General features: G+C 44.6%; 1 protein-coding gene across 1 annotated transcript in view; it reads right to left on the bottom strand.

The window, feature by feature from the left end:
- The window catches only part of Sec16 (Secretory 16), a 103,179-nt gene that overhangs the window by 72,810 nt on the left and 16,523 nt on the right, over positions 1-13,846 (bottom strand).

Raw genomic sequence — 13,846 nt, 5'->3', positions numbered from 1 at the left:
ACAATAAACCTAATAACTAAACATGTCACATTATGGGAAAACCCAGGCTTTATTATACCGTTGTTTGAACGACCCCAAAGTTCCTTGCAAATCTTTGCAATTTCCTAACAAGGGTCACATTTGCAATTTACTATCAAACAAAAGAAAACTAAAATTTAGATCAGTCCTTCAGCTCTTACTGGAATGGAATGGATTATAAAAATTTAGGCCAAAGGCCAAGCACTGGGACCTAAGAGGTCGTTCAGCACAAAGGGAAATTGAGAGTAAAAAAAAGTTTTAAAGGGGTAACAGGAGGAAAACATTGCAACCGTTGCACTATGAAACAATTGTTAGGAGAAGGTAAAGGAAAGTAAAATGTAAGAAAGAGAATATGAGCGTGGTACAAGTAAAAGAAATGAAAGGGATTGCAGCTAGGGGCGGGCGGAAGGGACGCTGCATACCACCTTTAGTAACGCCTACCGTGCACTGCCTGAGGTGCACTGACGGCACTACCGCCCTACAGGGTTCAGCTCTTACTAAATGCTATCAGAACGAGGCAACCTCTAGGATATCAATGATACAAGAGTCTTACGGATAAGAAATGGCAATTAACTCTTGCAACCAGTACCTAACCGCATCGTTACAAAGCAAGCTGGGCTTCAAGGTCAACGAGATGCACTGGTGGCATCCTACAAGCGAATCACTAACTCCTGCGGCAAAACACTGGGAAAATGCCCCCGGCTTCACTCCCTGTGGGGACATGCAACATTATGTATAATAACTTAGATTAATTGTCTATATTAATCTGTCCTGTCTACATACTGTAAATGAAACGTCTGTTACAATAAAAGTCTGTGATAATTAAATGCCCTATGTATGAATACAACATTTTTTTATAATCAGTCCTGTGTATATATATATATATATATATATATATATATATATATATATATATATATATATATATATATATATATATATATAAATAATATATGTAGGCTATGCATAAAATACATATAAATATATAAAATATATATAGGCTATATTAGATATATAGATAAAATATACTGTAAATATAAGTATATATATTTAATGAAACACCTATATATTTACCTGCCTTATGTATGAATACAAAGTGTATTTTAAATCTGTCCTTGGCATATATAACTGAAATGTCCGTTAAAATTACCTGTCTCCTGTATGAAATAGATGCTGTATTTATACATAAGACAGGTAAATATACAGTTTTATGTACACTTACACGTCTTATGTATGAATGCAACGTCTATTTATAGACTGCCCCGTTTGCACGAAACACTTGTATAGCAAGCAGAGCTTTGTGCACCTAACACTGTCTTGTCAAACAATCTAACCTGCGTTATTATTATTATTATTATTATTATTATTATTATTATATCATATATTCTTAGGAAGCTTGAATGTCAAGTCAGTAGCCCTTTGGGCTTGTTCCATGTGAATGAGGTTAACCCTCTGACTAATAATAATAATAATAATAATAATAATAATAATAATAATAATAATAATACCATTCAAAGACTGGTTTGCCGAAACACCAAACATGACTCGTCCCCGTAAAAGAAGACAAGTAGGCTACCTTAACTTTCATACATTACCACGCAGAAATCAGTACTAGTGAACATACATACATTACTCACGAGAGAGAGAGAGAGAGAGAGAGAGAGAGAGAGAGAGAGAGAGAGAGAGAGAGAGAGAGAGAGAGAGACCCCTTGATACTTTAATCTGGATATATAATGTCCGGAGGTTCTCAGAACGCACTTTATCCCACCCGTACACGTGAACCGGTTTTTTATTTGTGTAACTTGGGCAACCCTATAGAGTATGCCATCAGCTCATTTTATTCCTGAAGTGTCTGGCTGATAGATACAATATATATATATATATATATATATATATATATATATATATATATATATATATATATATATGTAAATATAAGTTAAGTTACGCCAGCATGGGCGAAACCAATATATATATGACAATTTCCCCTCCATGTAAATCAGTATGTCGTGTATTTTAATGTTTACATTGAGAAATAATGCATCCCATTATTTTAAGTTTACAATTACACCTCCATGTAAACGAGTATTTCATGTACTTCAATGTTTACATTGAAAAATAATGCATGCCAGTATTTTATGTTTACAATTTCACCTACATGTAAATCAGTATTTCATTTATTTTGTTTACATTGAGAAATAATGCATCCCAGTGTTATATATTTGCAATTTCACCTTTATTTACATCGGTATTTCATGTAGGCCTACTTTATTTTTACATTGCGAAATAATGCATCCCAATCAACCGGCTCCTACTAACCTCTGGCTCCTCTCGAGGTTCTCGACGGGGCAGGAGGCGGCCTCCCAGACATGTGAGAAGCCATGGACGCATGAGAAGCCACGGAATCAGCCCTAGGCCTTCGACCTAAAGATCGAGTCGAGTAGCTGACGGCCGTCGAGCGGGACACCCTGGAATGGTCGGAATCATATCCCGTTTCCTCTCCCACAGGCTCGCGACGAAGGGGCTGATGATCTCTGTCGCGTCCGAGGTCTCTGTCTCTCTCTCGCTCCCTTTCGTAACTCCTGTCCCTCTCTCGGTCGTACTCCCGACGGCGGTGCCTCTCGTAGCTTCGATCCCGCCCTTGTCTGTAGTCGCCGTCGTGATTCCTGGGGCGTTCTTTGTCTCTGTCGGTGGCGTTATCCTGGTAACTCCTGTCTGGGTCTTGCTGATTCGAACTGTCTTCCCTCTCCCCGTCGCTCCTTTCCACCGGGGCTTCCGACCTGCCATCGTCAGCCTCTGCATTCTGATGGTTCTCCGACGCGGCCTCGGGCACGTCTTCGAGATACCCATCGGTTACCTGTTCCCTATTATCACGTGACGAGTAACTTCCTCTATCTCGACTCCCTTCGATCTCGGGATCTCGACTGGATGGCTTCTCTCTCTCCGAGCCCCTTTCTCGGGTGGGAGGATACCGATCTCTGTTGCTACTTCTGCTGCTCTCCGGAGGCCTATAGCGGTCGTCTCTCGGACGGTCTCGCCTATCGCGGCGGTCTCGATCATCCCGCGCAGCAGCAGCAGCAGTAGCATCCCGTCGATCCCTGTCGTCCCTGCGATCTCGGCCGTCTCTGCGAGACCTCTCGTCCCGGCTACGATCGTCCCTGAGAAACTGCTGGTCGGACCTCACTCTCGGGTCGCCATAGTAACTCCAGCGGTCCCGGGGATACTGGTCACGTGGGTCACTCCTGCGGTCTCGAGTAGTAGTAGGAGGAGGAGGATGAGGGCGTTCCCCGCCACCCGAGGGCATCTCCCTCCTCGTCCGCACGCTCGTCTCCCTGGTCGCCGCAGCAGCAGCAGCATCCTGGGGGGGAGGAGGCCGCCGGTGGCTGGTTACGGGGGTAGCCCTGCTGGAGGGAGATCCCCTTAGATATCCATTTTTAAGGACGTCCCCGTTGGCGTATCCTTTTCCAGGGGCGCTGGAAGAACCGTTATCCTGTGGATGGCTGTTGAAACTGTTGTTGTTGCTGCCGTTGCTGTTATTGTTGTTACTGCCATCCGTCAGCTGGGTCGATTGCGTCATCGTTAACCCTAATCCCCCTCTCCCAAGGGGACTACCGCTCCCTATACCATCACCACCACCTGGCAAATTCACAACATCCTCTTTTTCGACACTTGGCTCCAATGACAACTGCACCATAGTGCTATCAGAGCCTCGAATGAGTCTTATCTAACAAAAGAAAACACTATAGCGACGAGGTAAATCACATTTTCCAAACCCGTCCTTGGTCACGCTAGTAGCAGCAGCAGCCCGCTAGCTGATCGACTGACAATCCATATCTATTTATTTAAAAAATCTTTATTCGCTAAAACACCGATAACTTACAACAAACTAACGTTTTCTAAAATGAATCCACTAAAGTTACGAGCGATAAACATACATCGTAAGCGTAATTAAGACCGTTTCATAAAAACATATGGAAGCACTCGGACCAAGCGGCGGCACACCTTACCCTTGCAACAGTCCACCTCACACTGACAGCTCAGGCTTAGACAGTACACGTGGCAGTGACGTCACGCTCAGCTGTAGAGAGAGAGAAAGAGAGCGAGCCCCTGTCATGTTCGGCGGCGCATGCGTCGTGAGCTCCAGCAATGGCTTCGACCAGCAGCTCCGACTGGCTCGATGCATTCTTTGCATTTTACAATCGGCCGCTTTTGCATCCATTCCAGCCCGAATGATTGGAAAAAGTGCAATTGGAAACTGCGACCCACGTCTGTCAAGTCGAACTATAAATGGACGTATATAATAAAAAGCTTTTGTTGCAATTGGAGCTTCTGTCACACGCCTTGACAAGGAAAATGTAAACAATAAACGATTAAAACTAAAGTTCTTTTCCTGTTCTTTTCACAGCCACGTTATCCTGTAACGTGGCCACACTTACGGCCTCCATAGGGTGAGGGTTCGTACTAGGCATTTCGAGTTTGATTGATTTGAACAAAATCATGGCATTAAGCCTACGGAAATTTGTCATAATATTAAATCTTACTAAAAGTAAACACTTGATCATTTCTTCCCTCTCGAGAAAGAGCAGTAACGGGAAAAGAAATAAAGATACTGTAAGACGGACTTGGCGTAACAGGAACAAACAAAATGCTTTGTGGGCCATAATGAAACTGGTTGGCAAAAACCACTTAGCCCAAAAGCATCGTGAAAGTTCTCGATGGACCATATCGAGCTACACTTAGTTTTTCTTAATAAATATAACCTTTAATAATTATAAAATCATCCACAAATGACGAAAGTTGAATATCGCCAATAAATCATGATATAAAAAGAACCTTCGTTTTAAACGACAAACTTATGCAAGTGTTTTTAATAGCATTAGACTAAACAATATAGAGCAATTACAAGCTCTCTCTCTCTCTCTCTCTCTAAACACACAACCGAGCTTTATCATAGATCAGTTGCTAAGCTGTAGCGGCTTATTTTGTTCGCCAATCCTTGTGCAAGTTAAGATACCTTTTTCTCTGCTTAAATTACTCTATGCTAATAAACTGTCAAAAATATATGCTGCTTTCCATTAAAGAAGCCTCAACAGGAAGTAATAAGTTGACCAAGTTCATAATTAACAATCTCAAGAGCCATTACGTCAATATCTCGCGGATGGGGGGCCAAGTAATAACCTTGAGCTTGTTTGTAAACAAGAAAACTATTGCCCGATCTTATCTACAGAAATCGCTTCCCCGGGAGTAGTACCATGGTTGCAGACCCCTTAACGCTATTCTGAATGTGTCAACCAGGAGTTTATCCTTTATAATTATCATCACTTATCCAGGTTACTTACTTTACTTTTAGTTTTCTGAAAAGAAAACTATTGTGCCGGCTTTGTCTGTCCGTCAGCACTTTATTGTCCGCACTTTTTCTGTCAGCCCTCAGATCTTAAAAACTACTGAGGCTATAGGCCTCCAAATTGGTATGTTGATCATAAACCCTCCAATCGTCAAACATACCAAATTGCAGCCCTCTTGCCTCAGTAGTTATTTTATTTAAGGTCAAAGTTAGCCATGATCGTGCTTCTGGCAACGATATATTATAGGCCACCACCGGCCGTGGTTACAGTTTCATGGCCCGCGGCTCATACAGCATTGTACCGAGACCACCGAAAGATAGATCTATTTTCGGTGGCCTTGATTATGCGCTGTAGCGGCTGTACAGGAAACTCGATTGCGCCGAAGAAACTTCGGCGCATTATTTTTACGTATATTTTAAGTCTTCACTCGGTCTTACGATATGCCCCTTTAATTCACTAATTTTATATTTAGAAGCTACTAGTCACTTTCATCCCAGATAATTAAGTAATTTTAAATAGCCGCAATGCCCTTTTAACTTTTGCTGAATTTCCTCTAACTTTGGAAATGCTTGTCATTACTTGCCTAGATCCAAACGTCACAATAGTTTTTCATTAGACACATGTTTCATTTCATCTCAAATGACTCGAAGTTTTGACACCTAATTAGCTCTTGGGGAAACCTAATCAAATAGACGGAGTGACGGTAGGTCCGAAAGTCCGTCTTATGATATTCTTGCCGCTGACTCAATTAACCCATTTTCATTAATGCTACTAAGAGTAGTCAGGCTTTCAACGTATGCTACTGTAAAAGGATTTTCAACAACTCAGTTTCATACTTTCAAAATGTCTCAGTCTCTCCTATTGTACTCTTCTCTGAATGATTTAACTTTTTAATTTTTAATGAAAGTGTCTTTATTCACTCAAGTTGTCTATCGATACAACTGTTCTTGAAGGCTCGAGTTCGATTTATCTCTACATAAAGAATAGATTATCCTAATAGAGCCTACTTCCTTGTATTGGGGGATTTAAACTGCTGACCACTGAAGCAGCACGCCAAGTGACCTATGGGTATTACCGTGGAAATCAGTTTTTTTTATGACCTGGATTTTTCACTACTTTCCACAGTACAGTACTGGCCTGTCCAATGAGACTTACAAAAATCAGCCCAGTAGTCTGCTTAAACTATTTAATAATTATAATTCTCATTGGACTTGCCTAAAACTATTCACAGGCCTTCAGCATTAAGATACTTTAATTCTGAAGTAACTTAATTTCCTAAAGGTATTTTCAAATGTATCTTCCTACCACATACACTTTACCCTGACCAATTCTTCAGTTCTCATTAGAACCAATCCTTTTGGTGAGCCCTGTCAGTCTCAAAGACGCCAAAATAAGTAATAAAAATCATCTGTTGCGGAAATGTTATATTTAAATAGGCTTATAGCATGGCTGACAAATGAGGTGGCTTTTTAGTGTTCAACTTACAACTGCATTTTCAAAGCATACTGCACTCGGTTCATTACTAATCGGGGCAGCTATCCATACATGTGTTCTTGTATCGAGTCAAGCAGTGCAGTTTGATTTTTAATGATTTCCCCGTTTTATTTCTTAGAGTGACTGCAGGTGTCTGGTAACTTTTTACAGAATGTTCACTGCATTTTCCATCTGAGATTTTTTCAGTTTTCAATAATACATTCTCTCTCTCTCTCTCTCTCTCTCTCTCTCTCTCTCTCTCTCTCTCATGATTTCAGATTTAATACTGTATAGTGTTCTATGGATGACATGCGTTGTTACAGAGGTAGAAATATGAACAAATCTGTGAAAACAGTGGTCTATGGCAAAAGCTAACAGACTGAAATAAAAGACTGTCATGGTTTGGCCATGTGATGAAAGTCAGAAAAGTATAGATGTTGTAAGTGGTATATCACCAAAAGAAATACTGAATTCTCCATCTTTCGAAGTCATTTCCCCTTCTGTCAGAAATACAAGAGAACAATTTGCTTGAGACTAACTGACAATCTCACCATGCATTCTGTTTTTTCTTACTACTGAGATGCTACTGTAAAAAAGCCTGCCCCTACGTCAGAATTAGGATTACCACGTCAATGGTAATGGTCAAGAATAGACACAGTATTCACATTAGCTTCTATAACCAAATCCAATAAGCTAATTTACAGCAGTACATATTTAGTATTGATCCTGCCTAAAGAACAGAATATGAAATTTTTATGATAAAATAACGTTTCACTTATACTTACCCGGTAGTTACATATAGCTGTCGTCTTTGACGTCACGGCAGTATTCAAATTTCGCGCTAGCGCTATCGTTACAAAGGTGATCCTCTACCCCCCCCTCTATCGGGGTATCGGGAACCGTCCCAAGAACACGTCATAAGTTTTTGCCCAACTGCCCAGGTGAGGGGAGGAGGGAGGGTTATGATTATGTAACTACCGGGTAAGTATAAGTGAAACGTTATTTTATCATAAAAAATTTCATTTTCACTTATACAACTTACCCGGTAGTTACATATAGCTGATTGGCACCTTGAGGAGGTGGGGCACTGGCAGCTAATAAAATTTTGGAATTATCTACTTGCAACAAGTTAGACATAGGTTCCTTTACCTTTAAAGGTAGCTGACTCAGTGGTTACTGCCTCTGTAGTCTGCTGGCCTTTATATTGTGCCGAGAGGATATAAGGGATCCGTGTGTCGGACACAATAAAAAACAGTACCTGCCGTAGAGAACATGGCTGCGTACGGACAAGTCTGATGCCCTTGATCAGGGCGCAGTACAACGAACAACAAAACGAGGGATCACCTAACATTACCATAAAACCAATACCAAAGATTAAAAACTGGAAGATACTAACACATCATGTATCTCCAGGCAACCTTCAAAAAACAACAACCCCAACACCAAGGTGAAAATGTTAGTTAAGGAGCGGACTCCTTTTCACCTCCCCAACACCGTGTCAGTCGCAATAAAGGGCCCCAGCGCACTGCACTCTTCGAAAACAGTTTGCACGCCCACTAAATAATGCGATGCAAACACTGACTTGCATCTCCAAAAGGTGGACTTAACCAAGTCCTTCACAGATAAGTTTCTGCTAAAGGCTACAGAAGTCGAAACCGCTCTAATCTCGTGGCGCTTTTACCTTAAGAATACTCATCTCCGAGTCAGCACACTGCTCATGAGCTTCTTTTATCAGGCTTCTCAAAAGAAAGAAAGGGCATTCTTAGAGAGAGGCCTAGAAGGATCTCTAACCGAGCACCAGAGGTGGTCATTGGGACCTCTGAGCTTCTTCGTTCTCTGAACGTAGAACTTGAGAGCTCTCACAGGGCAGAGGTACCTTTCGGGTTCTTCGGGACCGACCAATTGGGAAAGGTCCTTAATTTCGAACTCTCTTGGCCAAGGTCTAGACGGGTCTTCGTTCTTGGCTAAGAAACCAAGAGTAGACATACATACTGCCTTCCCTTAGCAAAGCCTACTCTTTTGTCAATCGCATGTAGCTCACTTACTCTCCTGGCCGTAGCCAGAGCTACCAAAAAAGAGTCTTTTCGTGAGATCCTTCAAGGAGATGTTCGCCATCGGTTCAAAGGACTGAGACCGAACCATCTCAGCACTACGTCAAGATTCCACGCCACTGGTCTCTTCTGGTCTCTCTTTGACGTATTAAATGATCTAATCAGATCTGAAAGGTCTTGACTCAAAGACACTTCAAGACCCCTATGTCGAAAGACCGGTTAACATGGCTCTATACCCTTTAATGGTAGGTACAGCAAGCTTTTTCTCTCTGTGGAGGAACAAGAGAAAATCGGCCATCTGGCTATAGACGCCGAAGAAGAAGACACGCCTTCTCTTCGACACCAGGACCTAAACTGTGTCCACTTAGCCTGGTAAACATTGTCGGAGGATTCTCTTCTTGGCTTCGCGATAGCTTCCAAGCCTCTCTTGAAAAGCCTCTCTTTCTGATGAGTCTCCTGACAGTCTGCAGGCGACAAGATGAAGAGCGGACAAGTTTTGGTGGAACCTCTGAAAGTGCGGCTGTCTGAGTAAATCTGGTCTCTCTGGCAGAAGTCTCGGAAAGTCTGACAGTAGGTTTAGAAGGTCCGGGAACCACTCCTGGACGGCCAGAATGGAGCCACCAGAGTCATCCTTACGTTCGATGGCTTGAGAACTTCGAGATTACTTGCCGCAGGATCTTGAACGGGGAAAGGCATACAGGTCCAGGTCCGACCAGTCCATGAACATTGCATCCACGAAAACCGCTTTGTTGTCTGGAACTGGAGAGCAGTAAAGGGGCAGCCGAAGTCGTTTTGTCGGTTGCAAAGAGATCTATGAGCGAAGGCGTCCCCATATCTTCCAAAGCTCCTTGCAAACTAGGGGATGTAAAGTCCACTCGTTGGATAGGACCTGGTTCTTTCTGCTGAGAAGGTCCGCTGCTACATTTTTCTCCCTTGAATGAATCTCGTTACTAGTCTGGTCCCGATCTCCTCCGTCCAAACTAGAAGCTCCTCGAGGTCTCAGAGAGGGACCACGCAGTGAGTGCCCCCTTGTTTCGAATGTATGCCAGAGCGGTCGTGTTGTCCGCCTGGACCAAGACGCATTTGCCTTCCACTTCTTTTGAAAGGCTAACAGGGCTAAGTGAACCGCTTTTAGTTCCTTTCGATTGATATGCCAGTTTCTCTCTTCTCTTTGCCACTGGCCCGAAACTTCTTTTGTCCCCATAGTAGCTCCCCAGCCCTTGTCCGAGGCGTCGGAAAAAAGAGTTAGGTCTGGGTTCGAAGCTGAAGAGGAAGCCCTTGTGACAGTCTTCCTTCTGACCTCCACCAACGGAGGCACTCCTTTATCTTTTCCGAAATGGCGAATGTGAAGGAGTCCGGGAACTGTTTCCTGGGCCACTTCTCTTGCAGGTAAAACTGCAGTGGTCTCAGGTTTGCGCCCCAGTTTTACAAACTTCTCCACTGAAGTTAAGGTTCCCACGAGGCTCATCCATTCGCTCTGAACAAATCTTCCTCTGCAGAAAGTCGTCGATCTTCTGCAGGCATGAGGCTATCCGTTGGTTGGACAGAAAAGCCTGAAAAGTCTGAGAGTCCAGACTCACTCCCAAATAGACAATCTGCTGACTGGGAGTAAGGCAAGACTTCTTCTCGTTGATAATGAGGCCTAGAGACTTCGTTAATTGAAGAGTCTTTGATAGGTCCTCCAAACAGCTCTCCTCAAGCAGCTTTGAGCAGCCAATCGTCGAGGTACATGGAAACTCGAATTCCTTCCAGGTGAAGATGTCTGGCTACTGACAACAGGATCCTTGTGAAAACTTGCGGGCTGTCGACAGACCGAAGCAGAGGAACGGAACTGATAAACCTGTCCCTCGAAGATCAACCTCAGGAACTTCCTTGAAGCTGGGTGTATCGACGTGAAAATAAGCGTCTTGGAGGTCTATCGAAACCATCCAATCCCCTGATGTAAAGACGCCAAGACCGACTGGGTTGTCTCCATTGAGAATTTTGTCTTCTGAACGAAGACATTCAACGCACTCACGCCCAGGACGGGTCTCCATCCCCTGATGCTTTCGTAACCAGGAACAGACGATTGTAGAAACCTGGAGATAGAGGGGCATGAAGCTGTTCTATCGCTTCCTTCTCCAGCATGGCTCGGACTTCTGAGCGAAGGGCGTCTAGTTTCGCTGGAGTTGTGCGAGTACGCCTGTAAAGAAACTGGAGCCTCCACTAAAGGAGGTTTGGAAAGGAAGGGGATGGCATATCCTTCTTTTAAAACTTGATCGCCCAAGGGTCTGCCGAGATCTGTTGCCACTCTTGCCAGAACCTTTGCAGTCTGGCTCCTACAGCTGAATGGAGGACAAAGGTTCATTTCTTCTCTGGGGCCGTCGAGGTTCTAGGCGTGGCTTTGCCTTTTCCTCTGGCCCTGCCAAAAACACGTTTAGAGGGTCTTCCTTTATACTGTCCATATGAGAAAGCGGGGACTAAACACCGCGCACAGAAGCGGTAGAAAGCACAGGTCTCTTCGCTTTCTTGGCAGACTGCGACAAAAGATCCTGGTTGACTTCTGGGCTAATGCCTGGGAAATTGCAGCAACTAACTCTATGAAACAGATGAGCCTTGTTTAAAGGAGAAAACAAGAGAGCCGACTTCTGGCTTGAAGAAACACCTTTTGCTAGAAGGAGCACCAAAGTTGCCTCTTTTTGAGAACCCCTGTCGTAAATAAAGAGGCCAGTTCTACTGCACCGTCGCAGATGCCCCTATCCATGCAATCCACTACTCCTACCACATCATCCAAGAGCTCGGAAGGAAGATTAAAATCCTTAATCTTCCTGGCTAAGGCCGCACTGTCGCCCAGTCCAGGAAGCTCACAATTTCAAGAGTCCCAAACACGCTCTTGAAAACTTGATCCAGTTCGGAGGACGAAAGAAGACCTTCGCAGAATTAAGTGCGGTCCTCCTACTGGCATCCATGAGACTGGAGAAGTCCCCTGTGCGGAGGCAGCCACACCCAGGAAAACATTTCCCCAGTCTCATACCAACTCGGTTACGGAAGGAACGACGAGGAGGGGGAAGACAGAAGACGTTCTTTCCATTTCCTCTTCTCGGCCAGCCAAGCATCCATCTTCTTAAGGCCTTTCTTCGCCGAGACGGACAGGACAAGTTTGGTAAAATCCAAGAAGAAACAGAAGCCTTGTCCCTCTTGTACTGGGACCCAGGAGACGGAGGAGCCGCAGGCGAGAACGAATCAGGAAGTTCTCAATAAAGAACTTCAAGAGCTTCTTGTAGGAAGAGAGTTGCGGAGACTTCTCCTCCTTACACTGCTCCTCTAAGCCCGAGAGGAGTTAGGTCAGAAATTGGGATAAGTCCAGCTGGACAACATCTTCATCCAAGTCTCCTTGAACTGAGACTTGAGTTACACGAGAAGGGGGCTGGAAGGCTAGTGACATATTCTTGCTGTGTCACCGAAAGAGTTTGAGCCTGTTGAGGAGCCATCGAGGCGCCAAAGGAGGAGCAGTTGATACAGCAACCGAAGGTGGCGCCAGCGGAGCCGCTGTTACCACAACGACAGGAGGCGCCAATGAAGGCGCAAGCGGCGGCGCTACCGAGCGGCAGACATAGTCGCCGGCGGGCGCCGCTGGTATCACAGGAGGCGCCAAAGGAGGCGCAATCGGCACAGCAGCCAAAGGTGGCGCCAACGAGGCGCAAGCGGCGGCGCTACCGCGACAGAACGAGGCGTTGTGGTGGCGCGCTGGCATCGTAGGAGGAGCCAAAGAAGAGACTTGATTTTTAGACAAAAGTTGTAAAATCGAGTCCAAACGGGCGTTAATTCCGTCAATCACAAGTTGTTGAGGTTCATCGAATGCTGGAGCAGGCGCCACAGGAACAGGAGTCATAGGAGTAGCTGGCGCCAAAGGAGCAGGCCTCTCAGATGTAATCGTCTGATAGGGAGGATCCGCCGAAACGAATGAGACGAGTCCGACGAAGAAAGCCTCTCCGGTTCTGCCCAAAAAGCTACAGGAGGGGGAAGGATCCTCCAGAAGAGCCTTCTTCTTAGGAATCTTCAATGGAGAAAGCAGACGAGACCTCTTCAAAGGTCTAGAAGAGTCGCAAAACGCCAACCTCTAGGCGGGAGGAACTCCAACTGATCCACTCGACACTCTCCGCTCCTCACTTTTTCGGTGGTGAGGGCCAGCAGCCTGGGAAGCGGCAACAGGACTGCTTGAGGGGGCAACTACTGGGAGCAGGTCCCACCACCTCCTTTCGGCTTCGGCATGCCTTCTCCCTGGAACCTGGGAGCCTGACAGGGCCTAGACCTGGGAGCGTGAATGGGCCGAGAAGCTACCTCCTCCACAACACTTACACAAGGCACAACACTCAAGCATTATCACTGCGGTCTACTAACCGCTGCAAATTGTCCCCATTTTCTGCATGGAAGACATAAACGCATTAAGGACTGACACGGTATCAGGATTGGGAGAAACGGTGTCAGGGTAGGTAAAACTACAGGAACTACAGGGGAGCAGGGATAATAGGATTTACAAAAACCTCTTGACTACCTCCTGACCTCGAAGACCTAGAAGAGGCCTTCCTAATCCTATCTCTTTCTAGCTTCTTCATGTACTTCCCCAAAGCACTCCAGTCAGACAAAGTTAGAAGTTCACACTCGTTACAAGTCAAATCAGCAGAACATTTTTGCCCCTGCATGAAAAGCACGAAGTGTGCGGATCTAGACTAAGCTTAACAAGCCTGGTTTTGCAGCCTTTTGCTGCAAAACCGATACCACTAGAACCAGAATCAGACATAATAGTCTAACTAATAATAACTCTTAAGCAATAACTAGCGTAGCAAAAACAACAAACCGAGTACTTCACCAAAAAAGGAATTAGAAGTTCGAATTGTTGAGAAATACTACCAGCAGCAGAACCGATACCGGTTCGCACGGCAAAAACTAATGACGTGTTCTTGGGACGGTTCCCGATAC

This window comes from Macrobrachium rosenbergii, chromosome 6 (assembly GCF_040412425.1).
Source record: "Macrobrachium rosenbergii isolate ZJJX-2024 chromosome 6, ASM4041242v1, whole genome shotgun sequence".
Lineage (NCBI taxonomy): Eukaryota > Metazoa > Arthropoda > Malacostraca > Decapoda > Palaemonidae > Macrobrachium > Macrobrachium rosenbergii.
Note: the sequence above shows the minus strand (reverse complement) of the source record. Positions and strands in the feature narration are given on the sequence as shown.